Source organism: Ammodytes marinus (assembly GCF_949987685.1).
Source record: "Ammodytes marinus genome assembly, chromosome: 15".
Classification (NCBI taxonomy): domain Eukaryota; kingdom Metazoa; phylum Chordata; class Actinopteri; order Uranoscopiformes; family Ammodytidae; genus Ammodytes; species Ammodytes marinus.
Genome location: NC_137219.1, coordinates 19,885,859 through 19,901,962, shown reverse-complemented (window position 1 = coordinate 19,901,962; position 16,104 = coordinate 19,885,859). Strand labels below are relative to the sequence as shown.

The following is a 16,104-nucleotide window of genomic DNA, read 5'->3' as shown; positions in this document are numbered from 1 at the left end:
TTACATGTAATGGAAACATTATAAATGAGACAAAGAATGGCAGCTATAAGGCAGACAAGTTAAGCATCGACAGTCCTAATAACAGCTAATATATTATGTTCTATAGAAGTCTCAAAATAGAACATCATAAGGTTTTCATCAACAGCAAAACTCATAAAGATGTTAACTTCACAAAGTAGATACACCTGTATGATGACATACAGCCTATAATAGAACCGAAAACATTATCTACAAATACAGTTTATGAGCAGTTTATCATGTTTGTCTCGTTTCAATATTAACTGATTGATTTAGATATTGAAGGAAAAAGTAAGTAGCCCAACTAATAATTATTGTGAAAAACAGTATCTTAAACTGAAGTTAGTCACGGTAGGTGTGATATATTTTCTTTTAATCAGCATTGTCCCTTCCTACCAATTTAATGCTTGATGAGAGAGAAGTGGTGGCATGTGACAAAGTATTTTCTTTGGACACATTTTAGGCTCTGTGTTGCACTCAATTTTTCTTATTAAGAAATTAATTGAACTGAAAGTAGAAAGCTGGGCAGCGCTCTGTTTTCCATAAATGGTATTGTTACTTAAAATGCATTCAGTGGAGTATCCTAAAGAATTAGTCCTCACATCAATGAGCCATTAAATTGGCTCTTAAGCAAATATTTCTAAAGTGTGAAGGTGATCAACTCTTGCGGTTAGCGCATTGTTAAGCAATTCTCAGGAGCAGCTGTGTCCTATGTCCATCAAGAAGCCAGAACAAGAAAACACTGATTGGAAAAATGTAAAGAGAAAGAGGCAGCGAAACTTTACTTCCACTCAATGATTTTAACTCACATCTCATATTGCTTGACCACCTGGTCCCAAGCAAATACAACTGCCCTGTCACTGATTCGCAAATCCTATAAAAAGGCTCTTAAAATTCTGGACAAAAAATCTAATTTATACCATCACTGTCCCATCATACAGAAGTATGGTTTATTTAGTCTGGACAATTTCATTTCTTTTTCAAACTGCTGTTTATTTTTTAAAATTGTAAATGATCTTGCTCCCCCCCCTCTTAAGAAATTTGTGAGTCTGAGTAGAGCAGAAAACAAAACAAGAGCATCATCTAGAGGGGACTCATTAAGTGTGTTTAGAAGGACCACTTTTGGTCAAAGTGCCTTTTCTGTAAAAACAACAGGGCTATGGAACAGTATTCCTGTAGGTATTAGGCAAAGCAACACACTCAGTAGTTTTAAATCAGGTCTCAAGAAATGGCTAAAAACAAGGCAGCGATGTGAACATTTTTAGTCATTTATCTCATGTTTGGTGTTTTATGTTTACTTTATTATACATCTTGTTTTGGTGTATTCTTTTAACTAGATATGCCTTTTTGGTCATGCAATATTGTGAGCCTATATTTGCACATTGGGCACCTTTTAATTGTATTATCAAATTCTTGTATTATTATTCATTTTAATCCTTTTTGTTTTTAGCTTAACACCAATTCCTGTCCAGGGACTACAGACGAAAATTAGCCATGTGGCTATAATCTGGCTCAATTGTATATTGTGCACTGTCCCTGCTAAATAAACAATAAATGAAATGAAATGAAATGAAAGAAGATGAGTCCACAACTTAGTTTTGCAGGTTTTGCCGTCTTCAAGTTCAAATATGTTTCATTTGATGTATTTACTTCCACTATTGTCCAGTAAGTCTGCATCTAAGTTTTGATTGGTTGATGCCTGTGTGAAATGTTTTTTCATGGCTAGTCGGATCACTCGGATACTCCAATGCTACTTACATACTAGTTCTACTGAATACAACTGTGAAATACCTCCTGGCAATACAGTAGTATCAAGTGCAATAAGTTTAATTTATTTGAAAGATTCCCCCTATGACTTGCCGTTCATTATTCCTTATGCAGGTATGTTAAAACACACCGCAGGGAATCCAGCAACGTTGATAGCCTATGATAGGTATTAAATATTACATCACAGTAATGCTATCAATTTTGCCTAGGATTGGCAAGATATATCTGCGAGGACTTGATTATGGTTAATTATGTCATTCATATATACAGCACATTTAGACTCTGTAGCTGAGGGTGTGAATCTGAACGGAGGGTCTAAGGACTATTGGTGTTGCATGCTGAACAGATTGTGAAGTCGTCTGGGGAAAATTAATATTTGTGATATTGGGCTATATTATACTCAACAAAAATATAAACGCAACACTTTTGTTTTTGCTCCCATTTTTCATGAGATGGACTTAAAGATCTAAAATTCATTCCAGATACACAATATTACCATTTCTCTCAAACATTGTTCACAAATCTGTCTAAATGTGTGATAGTGAGCACTTCTGCTTTGCTGAGATAATCCATCCCACCTCACAGGTGTGCCACATCAAGATGCTGATCTGACATCATGATTAGTGCACAGGTGTGCCTTAGACTGTCCACAATAAAAGGCCACCCTGAAATGTGCAGTTTTGTCTCACAGCAAAATGCCACAGATGCCACAAACATTGAGGGAGCGTGCAATTGGCATGCTGACAGCAGGAATGTCAACCAGATCTGTTGCTCGTGCATTGAATGTTCATTTCTCCACCATAAGCCGTCTCCAAAGGCGTTTCAGAGAATATGGCAGTACATCCAACCGGCCTCACAACCGCAGACCACGTGTAACCACACCAGCCCAGGACCTCCACATCCAGCAGGTTCACCTCCAAGATCGTCTGAGACCAGCCACTGAGACAGCTGCTGAAACAATTGGTTTGCATAACCAAACAATTTCTGCACAAACTGTCAGAAACTGTCTCAGGGAAGCTCAACTGCATGCTCGTCATCCTCATCGGGGTCTTGACCTGACTTCCAGCTCGTCGCCGTAACAGACTTGAGTGGGCAAATGCTCACATTCGATGGCGTCTGGCACGTTGGAGAGGTGTTCTCTTCACGGATGAATCTCGGTTTACATTGTTCAGGGCAGATGGCAGACAGCGTGTGTGGCGTCGTGTGGGTGAGCGCTTTGCTGATGTGAATGTTGTGGATCGAGTGGCCCATGGTGGTGGTGGGGTTATGGTATGGGCAGGCATCTGTTATGGACGAAGAACACAGGTGCATTTTATTGATGGCATTTTGAATGCACAGAGATACCGTGATGAGATCCTGAGGCCCATTGTTGTGCCATACATCCATGAACATCACCTCACGTTTCAGCAAGATAATGCACGGCCTCATGTTGCAAGGATCTGTACACAATTCTTGGAAGCTGAAAATGTCCCAGTTCTTGCATGGCCAGTATACTCACCGGACATGTCACCCATTGAGCATATTTGGGATGTGCTTGACCGGCGTATACGACAGCGTGCACCACTTCCCTCTAATATCCAGCAACTTCGCACAGCCATTGAAGAGGAGTGGACCAACATTCCACAGGCCACAATTGACAATCTGATAAACTCTATGCGAAGAAGATGTGTTGCACTGCATGAGGCAAATGGTGGTCACACCAGATACTGACTGGTTCTGAGTCCCCAGACCCCCGATAAAGCAAGAAAATGCACATTTCAGAGTGGCCTTTTATTGTGGACAGTCTAAGGCACACCTGTGCACTAATCATGATGTCAGATCAGCATCTTGATGTGGCACACCTGTGAGGTGGGATGGATTATCTCAGCAAAGCAGAAGTGCTCACTATCACACATTTAGACAGATTTGTGAACAATGTTTGAGAGAAATGGTAATATTGTGTATCTGGAATGAATTTTAGATCTTTAAGTCCATCTCGTGAAAAATGGGAGCAAAAACAAAAGTGTTGCGTTTATATTTTTGTTGAGTGTAATAAAATGTAGTTACAAATAAAACATCAATTACCATATTAGAAAAGCAATAAAAACATTACCTATTTAAAAACAAAATTGCACACTGGTCATTATGTGCGAAGCCAATGAACACAAGTCAACACAAGTGTATACTGTCAAACAACAATACAGGCTTTCTTCCAGCTTAAACTGTCAAATCACACTTAGAAAAACAAATGATTTACATTTCCTTTTTTCAAAAATAATCTCGCCATTTCATGTTAAGCCGATCAATGGTGACAAATTGAGAAATTTCCCACTCCGTTATTTACAATGAATACATTAACCACAATCAAGATGTTTAGCTCAGTTAAAGGCCTACTTCACCGGTTTGAATATTAAGGTGTATTGAATTCTGAGATCCTATGTAGTATAAATGTGCAAAAAAAAATGAAATCGGTTCATCCTAGCCTGAGAAAAGGCAGAAAGAGTGTTTTTTTAACCCTATATTTCTCTTTCTCGTGACATCACAGAAAGAGAAATATAGGGTTAAAAAAAACGTACTTTGTAAATATTACTGTGATGTCACAGTAAAAGACATCACAGTAATATTTACAAAGTAAGTTTTTTTTAACCCTATATTTCTCTTTCTGTGATGTCACGAGAAAGAGAAATATAGGGTTAAAAAAACACTCTTTCTGCCTTTTCTCAGGCTAGGATGAACCGATTTCAATTTTTTTCGCACATTCATACTACATAGGATTTCAGAATTCAATACACCTTCATATTCAAACCGGTGAAGTAGGCCTTTAAGTGTTTGTTAGGAGGGAAAGCTGCTCAAACAAACGCTGCCACAGATTATAGGAACTGGATATACACGAGATTCTTATGAAAGAATTACAGCTTGCTTTTAATCTCTATAAATACATGTATACTTGCATCAAGTTCCTATTGAACGATAGAGGATACAAGACAGGCCATTTGCAACTGTATAATTAATACATCTATAACTTGACATTCCAACTGGTATTAATAATCATAAAAATGCAGAAATATATGAAAAAATCTCTCGCACTGTAGGATATAGTGCATACCAAGGTAATTGATTTTATAATCCAAATAGAAAGCTGAAGAAAATCTCTCAGATAAAAAATACATACTATAATGAAACTCCTTTTTGCACGTTTGTTTCATAATACATGCAGAGCCAGGTTATTTGAAAAGGGCTGAATTGACAGATGCAACCCAAATTCCAATCCGACTGAACACACCACTGTATGTGATCAGACCTTCACCATCAATGTAAGATTTGTTCCACCTGAGCTGTAATACTAAAACAAGAACCACTGTTTCTTTTTTAGACTATGAGGAAAAACGCTAAATGGTAGACTCTGTTTGAAACAACAGACACCCACTGTAAGTAGGCTCATATCTACCTACAGTATCATGAGCACAGACATAGGGATGCTTGCTTAAAGCACAACTTTATCCGTGGTATCATCCGTATTTCTTGTAGATTGAAAGTTTCCATAAAGTCATGAATCACAAACTGTATTTGTGAATTGAGAAAGTGTGCCAAATGTCAGGTCTGGCTCTTCAGTGAATGGCCAGCAGTGCCGATTTTAGAATTGTAACCCCGTTCCTGTAACCCTTTTCCCCCCCATTCAAGTGCGGCCAACCAAATTTAACGGCTAAAACAAAATGCTACGAAGCCTGAGGGCTGCAGAGCTTAGGACCTTTAAGTAGGGACATTTATAAATATTACAAAGCAGTGCACCTGTCAGAAGTTGTTTGAATCACTAGCCGAATTAAATCCTTGCCGGTTCAACATAGGAATGCAGATCAAATTAAATGGCTTCCTATTTCGCCACTTTTCCCCTTTTGGATTATGCATGCGAGTATTACACCAGCAAGCAGCGTGGTTGACTCTGGCAAGGGACACAGCCTCTGTAGCAAACACCATCAATCTGGAAGTATTAGGAAGCATGTGTAATCTCTTTATGTTCCGAGGGCTCAAGTGGTCACTGAAAGTTTAGAGTCATAATTCTACTGGACCTGATTACCTTTGTCTAGCTAATTCTGCACATATGCTAATGCCTACAGCTTAAACTGTTTAAATCAAAAGGGGACCTGTATGTTTTATATGCAGCTAATTTGACATTTTTAATAATGTACAGGATAAAAACTAAATGCAAGTAAATAAAATTATAAACAATGATTACATTAAAGAGGACCTATTATACTACTTTTCTGGTCTTAATTTCTTGTTTTACACTGCTATAGAGCAACCTGACACGAATCGCATCACAAAAAACTATGGGTAACGCTTTATATTAAGGTTCTTGTTATAAGCCTTAGTTAATAGGTAATAAGGACCTTATAAGATGCTTATTAACATCAGTTTGTGTTAATAAGACTATATTTAAGTGTTAATAATAACACAATAAACATGTTTACTGTGTGATTATAAGACTTTTATAAGCACTTATGAGAAACTTCTTAACTATTTATTGATTGCTTAATAGCATTAATAAAAGCCCCATGAGTTTCTGATAGCTGTTAATAAAAGCATTACAAACCTATTTATTGAATCTTACTAACTTGCCTATTATGTCATAGTTAAACCTTTACTAAGGATTGTTTGTTGCTTTATGAAGGTGAACACACCTTTATTATTTGTTTATTAGCAGTTAACTATGTTCTAAGAACGATGCTTATTAAGGTTAATATGTCCTTTATTAAACAGGTAATAATGCATTTTGAAGGTACCCGATCTAAAGCGAGAACAATGCTTATTAAGGCCAATAAGTCCTTTATTAAACAGGTAATAATGCATTTTGAAGGTACCTGATCTAAAGCGAGAACAATGCTTATTAAGGCCAATAAGACCTTTATTAAACAGGTAATAATGCATTTTGAAGGTACTGGATCTAAAGCGAGAACAATGCTTATTAAGGCCAATAAGTCCTTTATTAAACAGGTAATAATGCATTTTGAAGGTACCTGATCTAAAGCGAGAAGAATGTTTATTAAGGTTAATAAGTCCTTTATTAAACAGGTAATAATGCATTTTGAAGGTACTGGATCTAAAGCGAGAACAATGCTTATTAAGGCCAATAAGTCCTTTATTAAACAGGTAATAATGCATTTTGAAGGTACCTGATCTAAAGCGAGAACAATGCTTATTAAGGCCAATAAGTCCTTTATTAAACAGGTAATAATGCATTTTGAAGGTACTGGATCTAAAGCGAGAACAATGCTTATTAAGGTTAATAAATCCTTTATTAAACAGGTAATAATGCATTTTGAAGGTACCTGATCTAAAGCGAGAACAATGTTTATTAAGGTTAATAAGTCCTTTATTAAACAGGTAATAATGCATTTTGAAGGTACTGGATCTAAAGCGAGAACAATGCTTATTAAGGTTAATAAATCCTTTAACATACACTTTTTAACAGTTAATAAGTACTATATCTTGTCAAGGTGGATACAATGTGAATAAAAAAAAAGCTACATGTAAATACAATGTTACAGAGGTGAAGCACAAAAACTTACTTTTAAAGAAAAAAAACACTTAACAACTGTGCAATTGTAAACATGTTTGTTTGTTTCCCAGAACTTTCATGAACAACATTTTACTAAATGTAAAAAAATAAATACCTTTGTAAAATAAAAATGCTGCCTGACATCAATTCAAGTGTCCAATGATTAAGACTATTAATTTAAAATATTAAATGAAGAACAACAAAACAATTAAACGAGTAGAGCAAAAAAAAACTTTCATCAAACAATAATAAAAAAAAACTCTGTTGTAGGTAAAACAATATAAAACGACGTGGGGTTGTATGAGTTGCTTCTGCATATTGAATCTGTAACCTTATGGAGATGGCAATCCTCACTAGAGGAATTTGGGCGAGACGTTGCTGTATCAGAAGTCAGCATTATACTGTTGCAGATAGGACAAGCAGAAAACCACATACAACTATATAGATGCTAACCCAGTGGTTCTCAAACTTGTTTTGTCATTCCCCACTTTGGAGGTGGGAATATTTTCAAGTCCCACCGTTCCCCGATTGTGTCAACAAAATAGTAAGAAAATTGGTCAGTCTTAAGTTTAAAATGTATTGAAATAAAATCAAGTAATACAATTCAAAAATAGATAATTTAAAAAAAAAAAGCCTTCTTCTGCTGGCCCCCTCTGCAACAGTATAATGCTGACTTCTGTTATACTTCCTCTTCCTCTTCCCATCGTCTGAGGAGGGGTCAGAGGAGTCAGACGACAACGGACTTGACTCTGAGTCGGGCTTTTCCTTAGCCTCAGGGGAAGGTTGAGTCAGGCTGGTCTTTCTTGTTACTGTATAAAGACAACACAAAGAAACATTGATCACAATTAGACAGATAGCAGACAGGTTATACTAAGCATTTAAGCGATTTGGACATGGAATCTGCAAAAAGGGGTGCAGTATCAAAGTAAATTTAGTCTGTAATGGTGACAATTGTTGGAAAAAAGTAAATATTTTATTTCATTCAGATAGTTGTCCCTTCAAGAAATCTCTCTCCGTTGTCAGGTCTTTTATTTTTACATCCTGGCATTCTAATTTATACCTGGCCAGCTCATGTTCATATTTCTGTAGACCCAGTTTGGCAGTTAGGACAATTTGGGCAGCATCTGGGTCAGCACAGAAATAACCATTCAGCATTACTTTGCCCCTTCCTGACAAGCTAGCATGACACAACTGTTAATAGATACATTTGGTTGCAGTTTTTATGATAGTGTAAGCTAAACGTTAGCTCAAAAAAGAAGCTCACCAAAGCTTCTGAAAGAAAGTAATGTAAGCTAGGCAAACAACTAGCAAGCTAGAACCAGCTAACGTTACTATAGCATTACATTCTTAAACTTACTAGAAGAGTCATCCTCCAGTTCGGACCTCACCCTCTTATTTTTCAGAGACCTGGTTTTGGGTGCTGACCGTGCTGACGACTCCGACATGTTCTCCTTACTTTCGTGAAACACTTTGTCAAGCATGGCCGTCAAGCTGGCGTCAAGCCATCAGCGACTTGCATACACGGAACTTCCGGTTTTACAACTACCTTCAAAATAAAAGCCCTTTAAGGATCTGATTTGAGGCACAACACCGATCATACGAGTCATATTCATCATAGATTGTGAAAAATATACTATGTTCTCGGGGCATCTCATTTTAACACTCACTCAACATGTGTGCGCACACATAGAGGTGAAAGAATCACTTCAGAGCAAAAACAAATATATTATGCTAAGATATGGCGCTGCAAACCAAACTCAGAAAACTCATTTTTGAAGGTACTTCAACAAGAAAAACATTAAAGCTAATCAAATACCTTCACCGCTCTAACATTGTATTTACATGTCGTTTTTCTAATTCTCATTGTATCCTCCTTGACAAGATATAGTACTTATTAACTGTTATTAAGTGTTTAATAAAGGACTTATTAACCTTAATAAGCATTGTTCATAGAGCATAGTTAACTGTTATTAATTGATTAATAAAGATGTGTTTACCTTCATAAAGCAACAAACAATGCTTAGTAAAGGTTTAACAATGACAAAATAGGCAAGTTAGTAAGACTCAATAAATAGGTTTGTAACGCTTTTATTAACAGCTATCAGAAACTCATTAGACTTTTATTAATGATATTAAGCAATCAATTAATAGTTAAGAAGTGTCTTATAAGTGCTTATAAAAGTCTTATAATCACACTGTCAACATGTTTATTATGTTATTATTAACACTTATATATAGTCTTATTAACACAAATTAATGTTAATAAGCATCTAATAAGGTCCTTATTACCTATTTACTAAGGCTTATAACAAGAACCTTAATATAAAGCGTTACCAAACTATGTAGATTTTCGGGAAGCTCTTTCTCTCATTTTGGCGATCCAGCACGTCCTGTCAACACTTGAGTGTGTGTGCTTCGGCAATCTCCGCTCCCTCCGCCTGTGCATCGGCCATCTCCGCTACCCTCCCCCCTCCTGCAAACCCCACTCCGTTGTGATTGGTTACCTTCCTTCCGGAACACTTTCAGTGGCGGGAAGCGCGAGCATGGACCTATAAGGGCGCGAGGCAGACGCGAGGCAGACGCGAACAGGGAAGTGACAGCATTACCATACATGGAAACATCCGCGTGGTGACTTCACAAAGTTACATGCGACGTCACAAAGTTACAAAGGGTAGACCGCTTTGAACACGTGACTTCTCGACTGGCTAGAATAGTGTTTAGTGCTCGGCACAGACACCCCAGACGGTCAGCAGGGAATACGTCGAAATGCATGTAAGTCATTATTTGATAATTTAGTATGGTTAAGCATGACTATGAATCATCATAACAACGTTTATAGGTCATAAAAGTCAAAAAGCATCATAGGTCCTCTTTAAGGTTTGCATTTGGTTACTTGTTAAGTGGTTGCAAACTTGCTTATTGTTGGCCAATGTGGTGATGTTTTTTAGTTGTTAAATTGTCTGACCAACCAAGTGGCGTGGCTTCTCCCCTTGCGACATCATACGGGGAAAGAATCTGAACGGGCTTTTTGCACACAGGTTTTCAGAAAGGCGTGGATGTGGACAAAACAAGTTTTTACTCTCATAGTTTGGGAGACTCCAGACACATCAGGGGGCCATATTAATGTTGAAAAAATGAGAAAGTTTCTATTGCATAATAGGTGACCTTTTAATATACTTGCATTCTTCTTCTGTGCTTCTGTTGGGGGCATTGCTACGCTTTTTTACAAATTTTTATTATTATAAAAAAGATGGATAGAAGTAAAACAGGGACCCCTTCATTATTTTTGATTAATTATTATTAAATTACTCCTTTTTAATGTGGCTTGTAAATGGTAAATGGACTCCACTTATACTGTATAGCGCATTTCCCTATTTTTTTCACAGACTCAAAGCGCTTTACATTGTTTCGTACACATTTACCCAACCACACACACATTCATACACTGATAGCAGCAGCTACCACGCAGGGTGCAAGCTAACTACCGGGAGCAATTTAGGGTTCAGTGTCTTGCTCAGGGACACTTCAACATGTGGCGGGGAGACGGGGATTGAACCACCAACCCTGCAATCCATTGGTTGGCCACCCTACCTGCTTTTTAGTTGCAGCTGGTGTTTTTCCTCCATCGGCCAAGGGGAGCTCGGTAATAAGGCAAAGATAACATTGGCATGAGGTAAACATCATGGTTAAAATGCCTTCACTAGAATGAAAGACTGTAAAATGCTGGAAAAGTAAATGTTGTCCACCTCTAAAACCACAAAGCTGTGTACGCTTACTGTCGGATCCTATCAGGAATTGTGTATACTAGGATGGCAAAAAACCACCACTCACCATTGCACCTTATATTAAATGTTAGGATGGCCCTCATTAACTAACCGAAGTGAGCAGCACTGTATGTTGTTTATTTATAAGGCTCTACTGCATAAACTGCCTCGTTACCTCTGGTCTATGCTCACATTTAAATATGGCACTTAGCAATGTCAGGTCACAGGACATTTTCACTTTAGCTTTAGATAAGACAGCGGGAGGCCAGGTTTGATAAGACACAATTAGGACAAAATGGGTGATTTGAAAAACCTATGTTGGGTTAATATCCCTCACCTCTAAGCAGCACTTAAAGCTGCTTTACTATGCTTTTCAAAAAGATCCATCCGTAACCTGACTCCATAATGAGGAATACATGTATTGGCCTCACATTGGCTTCATTCCTTCATGTATGAGGATGGAACATACCATTCCACTTCATAAACTATTCCTGCGCAAACACAACAGTATCAATATTAAACAGACCAGTGTTCTTGCTCTCGCTACATGTTAACATGTGCAAGCAACTGCAATGAGGGAAAACAATGTTGACTTAAAACACTCCACCTGTGACCACCACAATGCTGTGTTAGCATGTTGTCACTGTAGCAAGGAGACTCACTGAACAAGATATGTGATACATCTGTTGACTTAGCAACCAAGCACGGTTAGGAAATCAGGTCACATTGCATTTCCCTCATGCTCGGCTCTGTGGGCAGCACACTATCCAAGCCCTGCATACTGTAATTTCCCTAAGCGCTGTGAGGCAAAAATGAACTACTAACAAACCAACCAAGGACAAACTGGATATTGTAGGGGCTGTACATTTGTGCTTTTATATGTAGCTTACTCCATCTGCACATACTGTTTGAAGAACTTATCTCACACAGTTGTGTAACAGCAGATTTACTGAAGGCCTTCGACATGTCTTTTATGTGCAGACATTTTTGTTTTTTCTTCATTATATTTTAGAATTTGAACAACATTTGAAGATACTTTGAAGCATCCATCCTATTGTGCAATATGCTGATTGTCATTGTCTGTCACCTTTCCAATAATATAGACAGTTTAAATAGTGCCATTGTGCACTTAGTTGTCTCAAAAACAATACAGCACTCTTACGCAATGAAAATATAGGCTACACTATTGTAAGTATACAGAAATGAGAAAAGGCACGGAATCAATGTCTTTTTTCAAAGGGCCTCATCACCCAGAGGTTTGCAGAGGATGATCATGCCTTTGCAAGGCTTTCGTTACATGCTCTGTAAAACCCATAGTTTATACCCAAGAAATATGGTAAGAGTTGGCATGTCATTAGCTTACTACATCATGTTGTGGATTTACAGTTGAGTGTGTTGCACTGTTTATTGCATCCTTATAATAAGATGCATAAAACATTGGATACAATGTATGGATATTTTTGAAGGCAGAAACGGGATACTTCTCATTTGCAGAGTTGGGATATAATATGACCATAGCTTAAATGCCAAGTTTTTGGTGGCGTATAATTTTTTGCTGGTGAAAGATATCATATTCAGTGATGCGATGTCAAGACTAGATTGTGCACTTGGCACTGAATTGATCCTTGATGAGATAAACACTATATAGTCTATGTTTGGTCTCCTCTGTGCACTCGGTGCTACATGATAGATGGAATCAGTAGGGTGATAAAGAGGCAAAGGGAAAAAAAGGTTTCAACACATCCCTAGATAAGCGCCCTGTATGAAGGATCACTCCCAAAGCGAAAGGGAGGAAGTCAGTATAAAAAGGGCTAGTGAATGGCTTGCATTTATGTTTGTTTGATCTATTCTCATCAATTGGTGTTTTTTTTAATTTTATTTCAGCACAAAAGCAAAAATAGAGCAGGATTGAATGTTTACCCTCTTTTCTTTTTTTGCTTTGACAATATCAAGTCCAATGCAGAACTCCTCTGCTGCACCAGACAACAACAGCTTCAAAGGGAAAGATAATATGAAGAGTTTTTTTTTTTAATGCTGCAGTCACACACTTAGTTCTTAACCAGCTAATAGGGCTCTGCATCCAAACTGCATGTGACATCAATGTCAAACTGAAGTTGCAAGTGGACATTAAGCACGGTTTTATATCCAGATCAAGCAACCGGACTGACACCGTGTCAGTCAAACAACGTGATCCGTCAAACTACTGTCAAACATTAGTTTGGATTTAATCTGATTGGCAAATATTTGGAGTCCAGATTAATGTCTAATGTGCCAAAATGTCACTTCAAGGTCTGTTTGAATTATTTATTTATCATTAATTATTGTAACCTTTTATGATTGGCCGAAACCAGAAATAAAAGCAGTGTGTAATGCCTCTGTTCTGTAGAAGTATCTAGACTTCTGTAAGGAAGTGTTCCCCTTCTATGCGTATACAAAAGCAAACGGTGTGAAATATTGTCATGTAGCATTTTTTCAGTCTTAATGATGCAAATGTGGGACAACATCCTTGGGGAAACCAATGGAAGTGATGAAGAATTTCAGTTCATTTTCCCCAACCAATTAGGCTAGCCTCCTGTGGTTTCTGAGGAACCCTCAGCAGAGTCCAACGTAGGAAAACCTTCAAATTGACTGGATGTGCGCATTTCATAAACATTGCTGATGGGTTAGAAGTGGTAGGGGGTATAACTGGCAAAAGTGTCCAGCCTGCATTTTCCCTGTTTGCCTTTTTACTTCTTCTTTGAAACCTGACATCACGTTGATGGGATCTTTTTACCCCACAGCAAGCAGTAAAGTTGTGTCATATTTCACTTAAGTTTTTTTTTTTTTTCATGGCTCAGTTGGTACATACACGTGCCATTCCAATTTTGTAATGTATTAACATTTGCTGTAGTATGCTGTAATATGTTTTATAATTCGATATTCAGCACTAAATACATACCTTAATTTGATTTTAGAGTCTCTCTTTTGGCCTCATTCCTAGCTTTTCAAATCTGGCCAAGATCCCTTTATATTCTCTCTTAAAGTAATCAAGGCAAAATAGGACGCCTTGAGCTCAATGAACTTGTGCTTTTTTCAGTATTCAACAGGAAATATGTTCCTGTTCACAAGACTCTTAGTTTAAAGCGACTAAAATCAATAATAGTTTTAATGACAAAATATTTGATAACCTTGTAATATGTAGAGTGCTGTTTGAGAGAATCATCTGAGTATGAGTTTTCTCTTTGTGGTCTTTTTTTGGCCCACTGTTCTGCTTTTTACAGCCTACAGCTTTACTGTGTTGGTTCACTCCCACTGTTCTCATATTGCTGTTGAGGCTGCACCTGCAGGAAAGCTTGATCAACTCACCATCATTAGCTTCATAACACACAAACAGCAGAGACACAATTAGTGACTGTCAGTTGAACATAGTGGAGAGTATAGAAGCTGCTTAAGAGCCAGATATTGGCATGGGCCTATGCCTAGGACAGATACAGCCCTAGACCATGCATTTCAGACCCGAGCCAACCGGACCAGATGCTCTTTAAGAAGAAGTGATGAAGATAATCGACTCAATTCTAGATGGTTTTTGCACCGAACCCCTACCTTTTTCTTGCTATTGCATGCCAGAATAGATTGCTATATCTACACTGTGTGTAGCCAGTGAGGATTTAATCATAACACTAAACAATAAAAGTACATAAATTAAAGGACAGTTATTGCTTAATTTACACTATTAATGGTTGGTTAATGCTCCTTAACCCATTGATGACGGCTGCTGCGCGATGCCACATTGTATCTCCTGCCTGATGCTACGTCGCGCCCCTTTGTTACTTTATCTAATTGTCATGGCGTGCGCAACATAGAATGCACCGTCATTGGTTCAAATACACATGAGGTGGTTTTTGCTGATTTTTTAAGACCATGTGACCACCAAAAAAATTTGTGGTTTGCCGAAAATCATGCCAATCAAAAGATTAATAAATAAATAATAATAATAAAAATACGCCAGCTGTGTCGGCGATAGTGTATTACAGAACAGTTAGTGGCGTTCGGAGCGCAGAATCAAGGTCTACTATAGGCTACTGACGAAAATCACACAACACATCTATTTGCATCTATTTACTAACAATATTTATGAATTTAGGCTATATTTTGCTGCTCCAACTCAAATTCAGCCCAGCCAGGCGATAGTTAAGTTTCATTTTCGTTTTCATCTCCGTGGTATACAGCCGTTTGGACCAGCTGATCGGCTCCCGACAGCAGGAGTCAGTCTGCGTTCCAGTTGTACTGGGAAGTCGGATTTATGGTGCCAGTGATAACTGAACTCCATGCTATAAGGAAGCAGGATTATAACCTCGTTTAGCACATTATTTTTAAATATTTTATATTATTTATTTATTTTTTTTCTCCCCCATCTAATTTTGAGGATTTTTAGAAAAATGTGTTGGTTTGTAAGCGCTAAGGGAGCATGTTTAAATAAAACCTGTGAACCTTAACTTTTAAATGTATTTTATTTCATGTTTCTATGTGCTACACAGGCTTAGATATTAAGGTTTTGGTAGATTTTACAATTCATACTATTTTTTCAGAAAACCCTCAGGCATTAAGGACATGCATCCTAGATTGCCATAGTCATCAATGGGTTAAGCATTACATAACTGTTAATGTTTAGCTATTACAGTTAGTTAATGCTTGGTTAAGCATGACCTATGCTTAGTAAACTAATGCTCAGTTAAGCATAACTGTTAGTTAATATGTAATTAGAATGAACTAAGTAGTTATTAATTGGCAATGGCCCTGTTACATTTCAAAATAAACCAAGTCAAGTCCGACCTGACCTCTAAGATTTGTGCAAGTAATTGGGCCCAACCCAAAAGCACACAAGACCTGCTGTAGCAACCCAACAGGATCTTGCTTAAACATGACTCCAAATTAAAACTAATGTTGTTCCATATCTGCCAGATGCCTAAATAAGTCAGCTGTTTGCTTTAAGGTTCACCAAAACCAAAAAGTTCACACCTTGCGTCCACTTCCCTCACC

General features: G+C 37.6%; 1 protein-coding gene across 1 annotated transcript in view; it reads left to right on the top strand.

The window, feature by feature from the left end:
• The window catches only part of sntg2 (syntrophin, gamma 2), a 108,261-nt gene that overhangs the window by 85,592 nt on the left and 6,565 nt on the right, over window positions 1-16,104 (top strand). The gene's annotated exons all lie outside the window — the stretch shown is intronic.